General features: G+C 47.3%; 1 long non-coding RNA gene across 1 annotated transcript; it reads right to left on the reverse strand.

The window, feature by feature from the left end:
• Window positions 1-1236: 1236 nt before the first annotated feature.
• Window positions 1237-4503, reverse strand: LOC135811406 (uncharacterized). Its single transcript, XR_010552595.1, has 3 exons — window positions 4093-4503; window positions 3627-3908; window positions 1237-2210 (listed from the first exon to the last, which is right to left on the reverse strand). It is a non-coding gene; the product is annotated as an uncharacterized LOC135811406 (long non-coding RNA).
• Between the last annotated feature and the right edge of the window lie 14362 nt (window positions 4504-18865).

The following is an 18865-nucleotide window of genomic DNA, read 5'->3' on the forward strand; positions in this document are numbered from 1 at the left end:
GAACGTGCGTATCTCCCCCAGCCTTTTTCCGAGCGACCCTGTACTTCGATGTACGTGGGTTCAAATTATTTCTCCACAAAACCTGACTGCGTGTACGCGTCAAGAACTGTGCCTGTCTGATGACACGACCATCCGTTTTGGTTTTTTCACCATAGACGTAGACGTAAACGGGAGTCGGAGAACGTGGTGTGATGACGGCCTAAGCCCAGGGTTTGTTCGAACCAGGGAGTCGTATAGACCCGGGAGGCGACACGCGCATCACTTGTGCACAACCATGATCGACTCAACGATTCAAAATATTACGACCTGCTCGGTGTGGGACAAGTCCGTATATAGGTCATAGCGCCCGGGAAATCCGTACATAGCGTCGTCTTCGTCCTTTCGCTGAACAATTGTGGTCAGACTTTCGATCTCCATTGCCGAAATACAGCCATCTGTGGCCATCGCTGAGGAGTTCACTAATAAAGGGTCTTGTTCACTGGCTTACTCACTGCCACTCGAACTCTGAGGCAGTTTGACCACCTAAGATGAGGTAATCCTTTCTTTACAAATTGCCTCAATATTTTCTCACCTTTAGGGCAATGAAGTAATTTTTTTCCTCGTGACTAACTTCGACCGACCAAGTTGCCCTGTCCCAGTGATCTACAATACTTATATTGCACATCTGTGAAATATTGGACCTATCCAGATAAACGAAATGACTTATATTCGAAATTACATTTTCCAAAGTTTTCCTTCACAAATAGTCCCAATTTGTTCTCACCTTTAGGGCAATGAAGTAATTTTTTTCCTCGTGACTAACTTCGACAGACCAAGTTGCCCTGTCCCAGTGATCTACAATACTTATATTGCACATTTGTGAAATATTGGACCTATCCAGATAAACGAAATGACTTTTATTCGAAATTACATTTTGCAAAGTTTTCCTTCACAAATAGTCCCAATTTCTTCTCACCTTTAGGGCAATGAAGTCAATTTTTCTTCAGGACTAACATCGGCTAACAAAGTGGCGCTGTCCCAGTGATCTACAATACTTATAATCATTGCACATGTGAAATATTGGGAGTCACAGAGTGAGGAAATGGCCTAAATTGAAACTTGAACTGTTCTGCCAAGTTTTATGCAGTGAACGCAGGGCTGAGAGCCCGCAAGAGCCATCCCGGAAGATCTTGTGCGCCACCAACCGAACCTTCGGTGAACGTTCACAAGGTTAGAAGCTCGCACAGATAACACACATTGGATGCTAATAGTAATACAATGCACTCAGGAATGTGTGCAAATACGACAGAATTAATTCCAAATAAAGTCAACAATAGCTGCCTCAACACAGTGCTATCAACCTTCCGTATTTTCCATATTTGTACGGAAAATCACTACTTCGTCCACGCTATGGATGTTGAGAAAAATGTACGGAAATTTGAACGGGATTGATCAATATGTATATGCATTGCAAGTGCAAGCTGAGCGATGAAAAGAAGAGAACCGAGTGGAAAGAAAACGCTGCAGTGGAGAGTCCTTAGAAAAGACTTAAAAAATATCAATAATATCGCTGCACGAGATCATCCTTATAAGTTATAACGTCAGCTGATCGTACTGTGGTTGATTCATACGGCGGTAAATACACACCTGCCTACACACGCTCTCTAAACTGAAAAGTTATTCTGGCACAGAGCTCTCCTTCCCGCCACCACCACCATCATCAGTTCACGTCTGGCGCCTAGTCGATGCAGGGTGAGTGGTGTCCGACATAGCAGGTTGGTACATCAGGTAGCGTATGGCGCATAGCAGATGACACAGCAACAACATAGCTTGATTGCGACGTACCTTTCGTCCCGGCTGGACTCATCAGGCAATCTTCTTCTTAGATGTCTTCACAAGGAGCTTGACTCGGGAGAATGAAGTTGAAGACTCCACTGCAACTGCACTTATGGTTGGTTCATATGGTGGTAAATACACACCTGGCAATATGGGGGTAAATACACGCCTGCCTAGACACGCTCTCTAAACTGCAAAGTTATTCTGGCACAGAGCTCTCCTTCTCACCACCACCACCACCACCACCATCTGTTCGCGCCTGGCGCCTAGTCGATGCATGGTTAGCGGTATCCGACATAGCAGGCTGGCACATCAGGTAACGCATGGCACATAGAAGATGGCAACGACATAGCTTGATTGCGACGTACATTTCGTTCTCTCGGTTGTGCTGTAGCCTGAAAAAGGAAATAAGACAATGCATCCACATGACACAGACAAGTAATTACTGTTACAAATAATGCATACTGCTTGATAACAGAGAAAGAAAGTCAGTGGCCACACAAGTTTTTGGTCGTCCCTGAAACGAAGATCGTTCCAGGGAGGGGGGGGGGGGGGGGGAGCTAAAATCTCAGTCGACTGACGCTATGCATACACATGTACATGCATGCGATTTTCGTCGTCCATTCATTTCGGAGGGTGGAGAGGAGGTCCGAGTATGAAATGAATGATGTTTTTTTCAGGGATGACTAATCACTTTTGCGATGACCCCTTATTGCATCAATTTATCGTCTGAACTGCGCAATTGAGTCCCACTTTTATTATGTTGGGTCCAGATTTCAAGACTCGTGAAGTTCGAGGCGAAAAGCAGGCCGATGAAGGGACGCCAGTAATTCAGTCTAGTCCGGTGTCATGGAGAGGGGCCGATGAACCGGCAACAAGAGAATTCAATACGCATGCTACTCTTCAGTTCATTGCTGGGGAAGACTACTCAAGGCCACGTCACTCCGGCAATTTAATGTACAAATCAGCAGCAACACTTGCAAACGTATTCCTACCAGCTGACCAGCAAGTTACCAGCCATCAGCTCTTCAAATAATTTCAACTTAACAAAGAGAGGAGATGGACAGATCGGAAAGTATCGTGGCAAGCTCAGGATAACACACGTCCGGCCCTATGTAACAACAGTGGAAAGTGCGTGCCATGGTATATTTTCGAAGGCATATCAAGAACCAGCTAATGTGGACTGGGAGTCCATTTGCATCGTCCGATCAGCTGCTACAAGTGCCGTGAGCCAATGGCAAACACGTTTGACAGAGACTACTACCTCTACTGAATGCAACTTTGGCATGGCAGAGATCTACAAGCACGTTACCTTATCTATCAATAGAGTTGTATCCTCGTATGACTATGTGAAGTGTGAGGTCGTACTGTACTGCAGACGCGTCTACGACCTGGTTGGAAATGTACGCAACAGTTCCCACCCTCTTGACCAGAGATCGCACACACCCTAGGGTTTTGATGGGTTTGTACGACTCCCAGCTCTTGACTTTTGTTGGGTGTACGAGACGCACGCACAGTTTTCTTAGGGTGGGTACTTTTTCATGTAGTACTGAATGTGGCAAGCAGGACTCGCCCATCCGCCCCTCCCCAAATGGATCTACTCGAATGGTTGCGGAGGTAGGGGTGCTCTGGCGGGATTTTACGACATACACAAGCGCGCACACACGCACACAATATACACACGCACGCACACACATACACACGAACGCACGCTATGTCGCACGTCTTGGGCATGGCTTCGTGAATACAAATAATAATTTAATGTTATAATTTATAGGATCCAAATGTTAGAGCAGCTTTACAAAACCTACCGTTCAATACCGGATCATCTTGTGACAGCTTCCTTGCAACACCCATGACTTGACCCCACTTCGTCTTGACGTCGGGAAATCGCTCACACCGGAGTTGGGACACGACTCATTGAAATCCAGGCCTATCTGCAGCTGGGAGCAGGACAGAGCTGATGGACGTCAGCAGCGGCTGTAGAACAACCATAAACGAGTCTTCTTTCTCCGCAGTCAGGCGGGACAGCAGCTTTGCAACGCAAGCTTCTTGCCTTCTGTGGGTCTTTAGCGGCTGGGATTCGGAACGCTCTGTAGAAACCATTGAACAAGTACTGCACTCTATCAACCCACAAGTATTTCTTCCAGTTCATGATTATTCGCAACTTTTTATGCAGTACGTGCACCAGATCAGAAGCCGCTAAGTAGCAAGGTTGAAAGTTTCAAGACAAATTGAAAAATATAATAACATAGAAAATTAGAATTCAAACCATACCTGTGGCCCAAGCCAATACAGACTGAGCGTTCACGCGAAGAGAACGTAGATCTACGTCAGCTGAGGTTTCCTTAGGATCAAGAGGTGATTCTTGACCCGGATCTGGATCGCGATCAGCAGCACTCTCTGCCTCAATCACGATCATCAAATGCAACTAATTACTTGGAAAAGTAGTTCATTCTTCTTCTTCTTTTCGAGCTACGATTTCCCACGATCCTATCGATCCTGCACGAGTCCGTTCCCCAGGCCAAGGAGTGCACTCCCAAAGTCCCATGGCATAAGTACGCGGAGTAGTTGGTTTATAACTCAGGGCACGCACCGGGGATATCTGAGGGAAAAGTGGGAGAAAGTGCCGCGAGTCAATCATAGTCGGCCCGGAAGGCCTCGTGTCGCCTCCCGGGTCTATACGACTCCCTGGTTCGAACATCACTAGGCTTCATCGTACAAGCCCATGGGCGGCATACAGAAGCCTTGCTTGCCAACCGGTTTATGGTTGTAGTCAGGAGCACTACGCGTCCTCGCCTTGTATTTGTTAGGGCGCGCTCACACTGCGACCAAAACCAGCGTCCATGCGGCCATGCGGCCAAGTTGCATGGCAACGGCATGAACTTGACCAAAACGTCGCGGCCACGTTTCATATCGTGACCGCGACCTCCGGAGGGGGGTGCCACGACTTGGCGGCAACATGATCGTAGACGTGAAGCGTATTTGTGTACAACCTGGCCTGAAGTATGTTCAATTTCTCAAATTCCGCTGTGTTGATTCATGAAAATCGGCGGTTGTCGATGTCACCTCGACATTTGCACATTTTAAAATTTTTGTAGTTGTGGTCCTGCACGCACGCACCGCCATATATGCATTCTTTGCCCTTTTTGGACGATGTCGATTTTGTTTTTGTTTTTGTAGTTGCTTCGTTGTGATCGGGTCAGTGACCAATTTCTACAGTGTACTCGTTCAATACGATGGCAGCTTGGTCTGGCTTTTCGGTTTCGGAAATCATCTTTCTCTACTTTTCTGCGATGATGGAATGCCATACCTCAAGACATTTCAGTTACATATCATCGGAAAATACAGTTCTCATCTCGGCAACAGACGAAGGAAACCACTACCGGAATTTCCACTGCACTGGCACTTGCTCTGACCACGAGGTCAGGAAAGCGAAAGCGCTTGGATGTCAGCGGCAGTCCCTCAAGAGTCCAAACCTACCTGATTGTATGAATTATTTTCGTCGACTTCAAGAACAAGAGAGAGAAGAATGGCACTTACTCCAACATGCAACATGCGAAAAATTACATCTAAAACGGGCCACAACTTTATTAGGAAATGCACGAACTCTTTTGGATACGAACTGCAATTCGTAAAGTTTGTGTGACAACTTCACGTCTACGCGTGTACGAGGCCTAGTGTGAGCACGACTGCCACGTTTCTGCGTTTTGCTGACGCATGGACGCGTGCTCATGGTCGCAGTGTGAGCGCGCCCTAACATGCTGTCAAAATCGAAAAACAAGCCCATGGGCCTAGGTCATACCGAGAGTCCATAAATTATGGACTCTTGGCCATACCATGTACAATGTATGTAGTACATGCACATTCATACATGTCACGTGCCTGTTGTCAGGTCGTTGCTAGCATTTGGCCAATCAGAGCAGTACCGTACCAGGGCATTATCAGACGATAATGCCCGGGTACGGCGTACCCATGCCCATTAGTTTTTTTTTCCTTTTGGATTTTTTTTTTTTTTTGATGGCACCTATGTACAGGGGATGGCCCACGCCTGGTATAAAGTAAACGTAAAAGAGAAAAAAGTAGTACAGTGAAATCGATAACAATAGTTCAGTTCCCACACAATACCGCTCCTGAGCCGGCTCAGACCACAATCCTAGCCTCAGCAACCGCCAGTGCGGCAGAAGCAGAGACAAGGCGGTGGCAGTGGATCGGTCGGCGGGCACCCCGAAGACAGGCAACACTTGCACGCAGGAGGGCGAAGCTCAGCCGGGCACGAATCCAGGCCATGACAGAGGAGTAGGCTTCACGAGTCTTCTCGGACAACATGGAGGCAATGCGCTTGTAAAGAGAAATAGCTGAATTGCCCATGCCACCATGTGCTGAGAAAACCACAGGGATGAAGCCTGCCCGCTCAACGTGCTGAACCCTTTCTCCGTAGGCCCGGCGCTTCTCACGTTCGTGTCGCTTGTAGCAGGATGCCGCAGATGATGAGCGATTTGATGGAGCGTGCGGGTTGAAGACCCGGACGTCCAGGTAGCTCCGTTCAAACCGGCCGCCATAGATACCGCTCGCGACAACATCCAGCCGACCCAGGTCATCCCGCACAGCTGTGCGATAGCGCAAGTTCTCCCCGGTCAAGGGCTGGAGGGTGGGCTCCACGTTGACGTCATGCGCCACACGACCGAGCAGCTGCGCCGTGAGATCCCTCACCTCATTGTGCCGCATGATGATGAAGCCGCCCGTAGCGCAGGAGAGAGCATGTGCAACAGTGAACGTTGCACCACACGAGCAGGTTGATGGCAGTCGGTCCGGGTGCCACCCATAGCGAAGCGCCAGCCCATCACGAAACTGGGCCTTGGACAGGGTAAAGCCATGACGTGCTAGTGGGCGGCATGTAAGCCAGCTTGAGGCTCCTTTCTCGCTGCCAAGCTCCATGGCACGCTTGACTGGGGGAGATGCATCATTTGCGAGCTCCATGGCACGGTGGGCCACCGACCTTCGCTGCTCACGCCGTACCTCACCTTTGCGGTCCCTGACCTCAGCCAATGACTCTCCCAGGATACCAGCCTGAGTGTTCATTTGATGGACTAGCGCAGTAGTGATGTGCCGAGAAGCCGAGTACTGACTGGAGAGAGATGTAGGATCCCATGCCCATTAGGAATGACCCCAGGCGTACTACGTACGCTGGTGCACTGCCAAATATGCACCAAGCCATGCCTTTTGGGCAGTGACCTGGTACATAATTGGCAGTACTCCAGCGCACATAGAACACATGGGACCATTCCTAAGGACACCACATGCACTCGCACACACCACACAAAACGAAACTACTTTACGTGCACCGTCCAAAACAATTATATTTTACTAGCAATGTCGACATAGGAGAAGTAATTTATAACAACGTGACAATAGCACACAGCATGTCATTACCATGCATTACTAAATTCAAGTCAATTGAGATGAACAAGTCAACAGGTGAACATGCATCACAAAGTTACCTATCTGGAAGAGATCAGATTGTATCTCGAACTCCTACAAAATATACAGTTACATCTACATTGTACTTCAAATGTACCTAGCTACATGATTGTCCAGTGTACATATGGACCTCAAGTAAACTGAAAGCAATGCGAACAAAATCTCAGATGTTTGTGAAAAAGTATCATTGTTCCGAATAAGAACACTTACAACGTACTCTCAAAACTAGTCTAATTACTAGTGCCCCTTGGTCAAGGATGTTTGCGGCCAACGTTAACGCCAAAGCAGCAGCGAATCAGCTAACTTCCGTACCGCCCAATAGGCAACACTAACACCAAAATTATTATTATTATTATTATTAAATTTTTGATAGGGCAATCCCCACAGGCCTAAGGCCTTCTTACAGGGTACCCTAAATGTGCCAATACAAGGTAACGGAAGCGAGAAACAGATGTGCAAAGGCGAATGTCAGCAGGTAGAGAGTTCCAACGATCTGAGCCTAGAAAACTAAGAGAAAAAAGACCATACCGATTTAAAGCAGCGGGAAGAGTAAGGGCTTTAGAAACTTGAGAGCGTGTGCGGGAGTTTGTGTGTGACGATGCACTGCGCAACGAAAAACAACTAGAGAGTAGGGGGCTTGCTAGATCATTTAGTGAACGAAAAATAAGAACAACAAGTCTGAGCTGATACCGAGCGGCCAGTGGGAGTAAATGGTTGCGTTTTTGTAGTGCACTGATGCTGTTGAAGCGAGTGAGGTTGAACACCGTGCGCACCGTGCGCACGTTCGCACGTCTACTCAAGCGAACCAGGCGCTCATATTGACCCTCACGAAGGCAGTGAGCAAACGCATTCGACCCATACTCGAGAACTGATTGGATGGACGATATGTAGAATGTTTTCTTGGCGTGCTCCGTGAGTTGGTGTCGTATCTTCCTGAACACAGCCATCTTGTTTCCAATCTTGCGCTCAAGGTGGGCGATGTGGGCACCAAAAGTAAGGTGTTCATCCAAAACGATTCCAAGATACTTCACTTCAGGCAAAGGGGCAATTGAGGTGTTGTTCAGTTGAAGGCTGACGTCAGGGGTCAAAGGTGTGGACTTCGACCTGAAGATTATGAACTGAGTCTTGTCCGGATTGAGGCAGAGACCTCGTGCAGCCAGGAAATCACGAACAATGGTAATATCCTCAGCGAGATCGAGTGTGAGTTGGTTTAGGTCCTTGCCAGCTTTGTGGAGGGAAACATCGTCTGCGTATTGCCGTGCCTTGCAGTGCTTCGTTGCAGAGGGAAGATTACGAACTGATATATTGAATAAAGAGGGCCCAAGGACAGAGCCTTGCGGCACACCTCTGTTTCCTGCGTATGTGTCTCCCTGAGCTGTCTTCGTGACGACACGCTGTTCCCGATTCTGTAGGTACGTAAGGAACCATTGCAAAGCTGTACCTCCCACGCCAATGTCTGTCAATTCTTGTAGGAGCATGCTATGGTTTACCGAGTCAAATGCCTTGGACATGTCCAGGAATGCAGCAACAACAAAATGTCCTTGATCAAGAGATGTGTGCCAGTCGTTCACTACACACGCCAGTAGGTCTTCACAGGAGTGGTGCTTGCGGTACGCAAATTGCTCCGGAGGGAGTAGTGGTGTCTCAGTCGGAGCAGTGTAGATGTGATCCATGAGTTGTTCATGTGCCAGTGTCTCCATAAGCTTAGCCATCTGGGGCAACAGTGATATCGGCCTGTAGTTGGTAGCAATGGACTTGTCACCTCTCCTGTAAATGGGACGTACATGCGCAAATTTGTAACATTCGGGGAACTCACCAGTGGAGAGAGAGGACGAGAAGAGCCGTGCAAGTGGTTCTGATATTTGTTCTCCAAGTGTCTTGTAGATGGTGGGAGGGATCAAGTCAGGACCTGTGGCCTTGCGGTTGTCAAGACGTCGTAGGAGAGCCAGGATGTCATCGGCTGTCACAGCGGTGAACTCCGAGAAAGAGTGTAGAGGCAGTGGCCCATGTGGAACTGTCAGAGGGATTTGTGAATTGAGTGAAGGGTCTGTAATGACCTTGGCAAACGTAGTTGTGATATCGTGCAGACTTGCAGCAGGATTTTGCGAGATCTTCTTCCTTCCAAGTAAAGTGTTGAGAATGAACCACTGGGCACGTGGATTGCGTCGATGGTCATGCAGTTGTTGCTGGAAAAACGCAGAGCGCTTTTTCTTAGTAAGCAATTTACATTGCCGTCTAAGGCCTCTGAAGTTCTGGACAAGACGTGCACAGTCTGGGTGTTTGATCATGGCACGGTGGGCACGTTTTCTTCGGAAAAGCAGTTGACGGAGTTCATCATCGACCCAGGGTTGCGGCATCTGTTTCCTGGTAGCACGTACTTGTACCAACGGGCAGTATTCGTCTAGTGAAGAAGTGATCTTGTCTTGCAAGCTCTGGAGATCATCGTTGTGAGTTTGTAAATTGTCCAGTTGTTGAGCTACACTTGTCTGGAATTCACAAATAGGTAGCATACGAATGGGTGGTTTGCGAGTGTAGAAGTGATGTTGGGAGCGTACGATTGGTAGTGAGGAGGTGCATAGTTGTACAGTTACAAGTTGGTGGTCGGACACGTCGCACGGTTCTACTGAGCAGGTATGGAGATAGAGGTCGGTGTGTGCTTGACTATTAGGTGAGATGTATTGCAATGTATTCGGTACTAGGACTAAGTCTAGAGTGGATTGGCTGGGAAATCTCGTTGGTGCATTGACTATGTTACGGAGGCCTAGATCATGACAATATGTTTCCAGATGGTGGTAATGTGGATGTTGCCTCTCTTGCACATTGACATTGAAATCACCAACCACAATAAGAGTAGACTTTGGTGGTGAAGACTGAAGTGTGTCATCTGTCATTTCGGTGAGCTTCTGCCAGAAATTGACTGTCTGTGTAGGAGGGCGATATGCACAGATGACTGTCAGTGGATGTTGTGGTAGGGAAATGTGGACAGAGAGTGCTTCAGTGTCATGGGTAAGACTAATCATTCTGCTCTTGAATTCGTCACGAACATAAATGCATACTCCTCCGCCTTTCTTGCATGATCGGTCTAAGCGATGGAGATCATATCCCGGCAGGTGTATACAATTGTCAGTTACAGCATCAGACAGCCACGTCTCCGTAACACCAAGGACATCAATGTTATACTTATGCAATAGGGAGGAAACGTAATTCAATTTACTAAAAAGACTACAAATGTTGATGTGCGCAATTACAAAGCATGAGGTGGGAGCAGTTACAATGCATGAGGTGGGAGGCTGGGGTACCCTGGCAATATCCTATTGGTCTTTTAGGAGACCTTTAACTTCACTGGGGGTGAGGCTCTTACCGTTCTGGGTTATTGTGTCCTTTGGTAGATGGCATATAATGCCTTTAGAGCGCAGGGCCTTGTACTGGGGTACCAAAGCACGTCGGCGTTCCTGTTCTCCCCTGGTCAGGTCGTGTGACACGTACACATTTACATCATGGTGCTTGGCCCTTGTCTTGTTGCGCATCAGTTTAACTTTGCCATGGCTGGTGAGGGTGGCGCGCACCAGGCGCGACTGCTCCGTTTGGCGTCTTGGAGTGATGCGCTCCGCCGAGAGGATATCACTGGTATCCAAATCCGGCACCAGGTGAGCAACAGTACGTTTTAGGTCTTCACCTGTGTTCTCCGTGATCCCGCGCAGGATCACATTATCAGCACGTCTTCGCTGTTCACTGGCCTCTTCCACCAGGTCCCGTATGAGGGAGACATTCGCTGTGCCGATTTTGGCAGTACCTGCCATTTGTTGCTGTTGGGTATCAGTGGTGGCGTCTGGCTGTCTAGACGTCACGTCATCCAGCTTCTTCTCAAGTTCCGTAATGGCGGAACGAGCTCCATCATCTATTTTTGATACATTCTGTACCTGTCTCTCAACAAGGCCTTTCAGTTTGCGTGTCTCGGCATTGAGACGGTTGAGCTCGATAGCGTGCTCCGCGATGAGCTTCTCGGCGGCTGTGAGGCGTTTGTCTAGAGCCTGGACCAGTTCTTTTCCGATCGTCGTGAGGTCTGCACGAATTTCTTGCTTGAAGTCTGCGAAGAGCACTTGTAGGTTCGCCACCAGATCCTGGTGCGCACAGTCGTTTGCGCTAGCTGTTACAGGAGCGCTGCCCAATTTGCGGACCACTTTCGGCGCGCCTGACTGACTGCAGGTGATATCAGTGCTCGCGTCCGAAATGCAGTGCAGACTTTCCGTCGGACTTTCAGGCTTACGCTTGCCGCAGAGGGGCTGAGGGCTAGACCCACAGGACACTTCTGATTCTAACTCACTAGACCTTCTCTTTCTTAAGCTTGCATTCAGTTTCGGCGGGGACAATGCCCCCGACACACGACCAACAAAATCCTTAACTGTCTTTGACGCCATCATGCCAGATTTCGAAAATGCAAAGACATATTCCTGGAACTGCAAGTAAATCTGACACAAAACGTTCTATCATTCCACGGAGAAAGCTCCTTCCGATCTTGTTCGACCCTTCATTCATATGACAGCTGATTGGAACCTTCCTCCTCCCTTGACCATGTTTACCTTATTTGTCTACAACTAGGCACGTGGCATGTATGAACTATAATAAACACATGGTGCGTCGTGCATTATGGCTGATTGTATGCCCTAGTGCGTAGCCCTCGGTCGTGCACCGTAGCCCGCGGGCCAGCTGCGGCCCTTGGGCTACGGTGCACGACCTCGGGCTACGCACTAGGGCATAAATCAGCCATAATGCCCTCCGTACCATGTGTTATTATATACTTAATATAGTTTTTTTCGTACATTTCAGCACAATCATCGGTTGTTTTTGTTTGCACAGTGGTTTTCAGCAATGTACTTCTCACTTCCTTGATACTTTTCAATTAGCACAACTTGGTGTCGGCGTATAAGCCCATGCCCGCGTATAAGCCCATGTTCTCGTATAAGCCCACCGGAATGTCCTTGTGAAGCAGATAAGCCCATGGGCTTATCCGCGGGATTCTACGGTACCAGATTACAGTCCATTCAGAAAGGCTCTGCAGAGCTCCCGTGTTTGGCGATTTTGTGGTACACTGTGCAGTGACGCGCGATTCGAAACTTGAAAAAAGGGTCCAAAAAGGCACCTCAACTGGGGTTCGAACCGCAAATGTACTGTTATGCCAGTGGAGTGAACGGCCTGAATTTTCATGGTTTTTACCCAATTCAGTGCTTTGGGGCAAAGCCTGGCCGAAATCCTATTCTTGTTATGGCTTGCTTTTTGGAGAAATAGACTTCAAAAACACAATTGGAAGAGCAATCCATGGGGGATTGCCAAACAAATTGTGACGAAAACTTTCTTTCAAAAATATTATTGAAAACCCATAATCGATTTTCTTGTTCCTATCATCAGTGGGAAAAATACGGAACTAAGGATACAACCAAAGAAACTGAAGTTAAGTACTGTAAATAGTTGTTGTTGTTGTTGTTGTTATTTTATTTTACTTCACCAGAATTACAGGCAGTAGAATGCCTTGCAAGTTCTCACTAGACCAGAATAAAATAGAAAGGTGTTAAAAATACCAACAAGATACAAGTGCAATAAAACGTGTATGATGACTCTCATTTTTCTGTACTGTGTCGTGCGCGTTATGTCCAACAGTTGAAAGTCCTTGAGGCAGTTTGTATACGTATTCATAAGCCTGTTTTGTGTAAGCAGAAGGAGCACGTTGTTGCACTGAAGTTGTATTCGTAGGTTGACATTTCGTTTAGTGCCTTCTAGGCATCGGCGGCTAATGCTAGCATTATAACTAGCATTATGGGTGTTTTGAAGAAGTAGCAGTGCTCGGCATTAGGTGGCATGTTTTTGGCTGGAGAAAGCATTATCAGTTCTATTTTGGTACAATACAAGACTTTTTACACGTCTTTTCACATGACAAGAGGCTTGTACAGACAGTGTATCAACACTCTTGCAGCAGGTACATGTATGATGCATCTGTCTAGTGTGGTCATGCATATACAACTACACTTCCTTATCTCAGTATGAGCCAATTGTGGATACATTAATTTTCTTTTCCATGTGCATATTTGCCCAAGATAGCTCGAAAATGTACATATCACTCTAGCATTATAGTGTGAATGGAGCATTATAACAGGCATTATGCCGTGAAATATCGAGCACTGCCAAAAGCATTATACTGTGAAAAAACGAGCATTAGCCGCCGATACCTAGTGCCTTCTCGCCTTTGGTTACGTAATCTTGTTACCTTTTTGCGTTTCCTCTAGTGCTTTTATTGCACTTGTATCTTGTTGTTATTTTTAACACCTTTCTATTTACAGTGCATGTACTTAACTTCAGTTTCTTTGGTTGTATCAAGGGGTTATGTACTCTTGGTTGTATCCTTAGTTCCGTATTTTACTATTTTTCCCACAGATGATAAAACCTTTCTTCCCTTGTGTTTCTTATTATTCCTTTTTATAACCAACATTTCACACTCACTTTGCGCACTTTCTCTCGCATTCAATAAATAAATATTCGAATATTCCCTGAGCTCATGAGCTGAATGGAAGAGATCGGGAAATGTGACCAAATAAGGGACCATCGCAAAAGTTCGCAGAAGCCCCCGAAACGAAGACCGTGAGTTTCGGGCCTGACCCCCCTCCCTCCCCCCTCAAACGAAACGACATTCACAATATGGGCTTCATTAGAGAGGTTCCGCACTACGTAAAGTTGAGCAACTTTACGTTAGTGAGCGGGAAAAACCCGTGAATTCGCGAGTTTGCACTCCACTTACGGAAAGTTGTCTACGGAGAGTACGTAGATAGGGCTCTGATAACGTAGCTGGTCCGTAAGTGGATTGGGGTACAAATTTATGACTCTCTCCCCAGGTCGATCTGGTCGTACACTGCCGTGTTCGGAGTTGCCAAGGGCAGCTACGTGATTTGAAAACTCCGTATGGCGGAACCAGCCGTGCTGCTACCCACAGTCAACTGGGAACTTGTGGCCAGGCACAAGGGGTACATGGATGCAGCTAATGGGGTCGCTTTCGGCACTTGTGCCAGTGGTTGTGAGACTTACCCACTCACCCCCACCGTTAGGCGCTGCATCTGCCGCTAGGGTTTATCGGGTGTTAGCGGCCGTCGTGAGTTCCCTTCGGGAACGGATACGATAATTTACTTTTTACTTTTTACTTATGGCGGAACCCAGATGCGCATGCAGTTTACGTAAGACTTTCCGTAGATCGACTACGTTTTTTACTAACGTAATTACGTTATGCGGAACCTCTCTATTATTTCACTTGGATGCCTGCACACATAATAATTATTATAATAATTATACTACACAGCAGGGGTTCATAAACCCTATCATATCATTGGCCTATGAACCCCTGCTACTACTAGTACTAGTACTAGTACTAGCAAGAGTCCATAAACCACGCGTTTTTATGGACTCTTGGTACTAGACTACACACAGTGTACAGGCAGCCAGCTACGCGACACGCGCATGACTACGCGTCCTGACAAGCGATCTACGCCGGCTGTGATGGCATGCTAATCTATATCAGCTCCTACATGTCGTCAATACTTTTTTGAATTGAAGCCCGGTTTGCGATTTTCGACACGACTCCCTCCCCCCCAAACGTATGCTCTTCGTTTCAGGGGCTTCTGCGAACTTTTGCGATTTCTGCTCTGGTCATCAGTCATGCAGCATACAGCTAGCTCGCTCCTTTTGGCTTTCTGGGGCACTGCCGTATATGGTGCGTGGGACGCTCAAAGAACTGTACAAGTTGTACCGGGTCTCAGGAGACGCATCACGATCACGCGTTGCCTCCTGCTACAAATAATGCGTTTCGTGCCTTCGACAGTTTGCGGTGTGTGTATAATCTGGTGCAAAGATGACCACGTCGATCGACCGCCGAAGCCCTGCAGCAAAAGGGAAAGTGCTGCATGCAGCAGACATGTAGCCGACGCTGATTGGCTGGCCGAAGACCCCCCAGGGTTCTCGGGTGGTGTATGAGAGAGGCTTCAGGCATTCGACCAGCACAACTCGCTGTCAAGCCGTCCTTTCAGTTGTGCCATCTCTTCCCTCGTTTGGTTTTCACACCACCATCTTCTCTCATCATGTCTGACAAGCCAGATATCTCCGGAGTCGCCTCCTTCGACCGCAGCAAGCTGAAGCACGCCGAGACTCAGGAGAAGAACACTCTACCTACTGCTGAGACCATCACCCAGGAGAAGACATCATAATGCCAACGTATGTAGCTCTATAATCCTTTCCTCTCTCGTCTAGCTTCTTTCTCCTCGTTCTCTGTGATAGTCTCCTCTTTTCTCCCACCTTTCTTTTGGAAAATTATCTCTGTATCTAGCAGTTATTCATTTTTTTATGCTACTAGTACATACACAAATAGGAGATTCCCCAGATAGGGTAATCCTGAAATAAAGATTATTATTATTATATTATCTTCACTAGTTTGAGGGAAAGAGACAAACGGGAAAAGTCTGAAGAAAAAATTGACTGTCACCACTAGGACTCGAACCAGGGACCCTCGCTTGTAGCTAGCGATGCTCTAACCACTGAGCTATGGTGTAGTTGTCATCCGAGCAGAGACTGTTCAACATTTTCTTCAGACTTCGTAACTCACACTTCCTGTGAATCCAAACAGGCGGGTGGGACGCAGCCCTCACTGTACCCACACACTTCACGTACACTCTAGCACGCGGGGAGCCCCAAGTCATAAAATCTTCACTAGTTTTAGGGAAAGAGACAAACGGGAAAAGTCTGAAGAAAAGATTGACTGTCACCACCAGGACTCGAACCAGAGACCCTCGCTTGTAGCTAGCGATGCTCTAACCACTGAGCTATGGTGTAGTCTTCATCCCAGCAGAGACTGTTCAACATTTTCTTCAGACTTCGTAACTCACACTTCCTGTGAATCTACACAGGCGGGTGGGACGCAGCCCTCACTGTACCCACACACTTCACGTACACTCTAGCACACGGGGAGCCCCAAGTGATAAAATCTTCACTAGTTTGAGGGAAAGAGACAAATATATTATATTTATTATATTAGAAACTCGGATGTTGAGCCATAAATAAATGTGGAAGAGAAAAGGACATATGGATACGAGTTAAGAGTATCCATCACTGTAACATGATACTATATACAGTCAGAAAGTGCAATAACTAGGCACAAAACTGACAGTGTACTGAAACATTCGACGTCCTGACACCTAGCTTCAGCACATCTCCGTAGCGCTAACCGACAGCCTTCCAACTTGGAAGGTTCAAGGTTATGGAAAGACCAAAGAGGGGAAGGCAAGCGCAACGAAAACGAGCAAAAGCTACAGTCCCAATGGAACAAAGAATGTCGATTGTTACTGGACGATGACGAGACCAGTACGATATTTGACAAAGCGGTCTAACTACAATTCGAAGCAGCAAAGCAGCACACCACCCAGCTTCGTTTTCGTTGCGCTTGCCTTCCCCTCTTTGGTCTTTCCATAACCTTGAACCTTCCAAGTTGGAAGGCTGTCGGTTAGCGCTACGGAGATGTGTTGAAGCTAGGTGTCAGGACGTCGAATGTTTCAGTACACTGTCAGTTTTGTGCCTAGTTATTGCACTTTCTGACTGTATATAGTATCATGTTACAGTGATGGATAGTTACTCTTAACTCGTATCCATATGTCCTTTTCTCTTCTACATTTATTATATTAACCCTTTACCGGTCTACCATAAGCGTACCGATACTATAGTATCGGTACGTTTGGCCCTCATTTTTTTGGGGTATTGTTGCTAGGAGACAGCTAAAATGGCGCTCTACGCGTAGCTGAGGTCCAAGGCTTTCTGACGATGTGCAAAACAACCATGCTTACCATACAAATTTTTGCCGTATCGATCGACTGAAGTTTGTTGAAATTGGAAAAGACGACCATCCGCCATGCGCGCATTTCAAGAATGCGAGTGCATCTCTTGGGGCCGTGATTGACAAGCGCTCTGAGAGCAGTAACATCACTAGTCCAGGCTGGATGTCCCGGGAGGTTTTGCAGTGTAGTGTGTTGAGAAAAAGAGCTCCGTTGAGTCCTGCTAGTTCAAAAATATATCGTCCACGAATGAAGAAACAAAATTCTCCAAACAGAGAGGAAGCCTTCTTGCTGCCGACACGGCGACAGCGACTGTCACAAGGACTCGTCAGGTGCGATCAGCTGATTCGCCTGGCTGTGAGAATCACGGCATGCGTAAGCTCGCGCCTGAGTACTCATCTGAGCGAGAGTGAATCTGACGCGAGCAGCGCTGAGATGAACAAAACGAAACTGCGATATCGTGCAATGGGAATTGCTGCTGCTGGCGTATCGCCGATGGCGAGGTGTTGGTGTTCAATGGCGGTATTGTAGAGAGCCTACATTTCTTGTAAAGACGTAGCCCTTACCTGATTGTTTATCGTACGACTTCAGCTCCATCACGAGCTTGGTATGCCCTTCGTGCTGTGATATTCGTGTATTTCATTCGCAATTGTATTTTCTCTCAACTTGAAGGGCTACCATGGGCCCTATCCTTGCCTGGACCTAGTCATATTTGAATTTTCTGGACGCGTTCAGGCACACAGATTTTGAAAATATATGGTTTACCCATACCTACATCACATGGTTCTTGAGTTATTGCTGGTTGTGTGTACATGTGTTTGCGTGACCACCCCTCACATACATTGAGTTAGACCGGCAAAGGGTTAACTCAAAATTTGACCCGTTTATGGCCAAAAGCTAGGATATCATCTTTTTCTGAATGGACTGTAGTCTGGCTGAGGTTCCACTCAGAAGCAGCGGCAAACTGGGTCATTTGATAACAATTTGAACTGTCCACCTTAGGCTTTCCCCAAACCGGCCCATTTTTCGTCGGCCTATTCGGCTTTTCGCTTAGCTCATAAATACATCAGCTAAATACATCAGCTGTAAAATCAGCTGTTTGTTCGAAAATTGGCTGCAAAATTGGAATAACGTTATGAAGAAGAGGTTGGTACGACTTCTGCGATAGTAGGGGAAGAGTGCGTTGCTCCCTACATGGGAGCTCGCGGTTTTCCTGCCGACTTGAATTCTCACTTGACTGACTCACGACTGCCACTGATCCAGAGCACACAAGAAGTCCATCGAACCGTCCACTCGGCAAACCTGCAAGAAAGCACCACTCCCTGCTCAATACACAGTGTTTCGGGGAATTCACTCCTCATCAGTTGAGCTTAAGTAGGCTGAGGAAGATTGTGCCTGAAGAGCACCACTTATAATATACTGCTCTTTGGAATATATCGGAAAATCGGCTAAAGCGAAATTTTTGCGTTGTCACAACCTCCACCCACTCAGCCTACGCCTCACTCTGGCTTTTCATTTTTACTTTTCGGTGCATCAGGTCCCTTGGCAGTCCCCTCATCTCCCAAATCTTCACGACCCGAAATGATTCTACCCACACTACCTCCCAAACCAGAGGCCAAACAAAATTTAGCAGCATCGAACGCAGCATAGCCCTGACTGGAGTGAATGCCCAATGCCCAGCAATGGGCCTCTGGGTGTGTCAAGTGGCTGCTGTT

Source organism: Sycon ciliatum, chromosome 3 (assembly GCF_964019385.1).
Source record: "Sycon ciliatum chromosome 3, ocSycCili1.1, whole genome shotgun sequence".
NCBI lineage: Eukaryota > Metazoa > Porifera > Calcarea > Leucosolenida > Sycettidae > Sycon > Sycon ciliatum.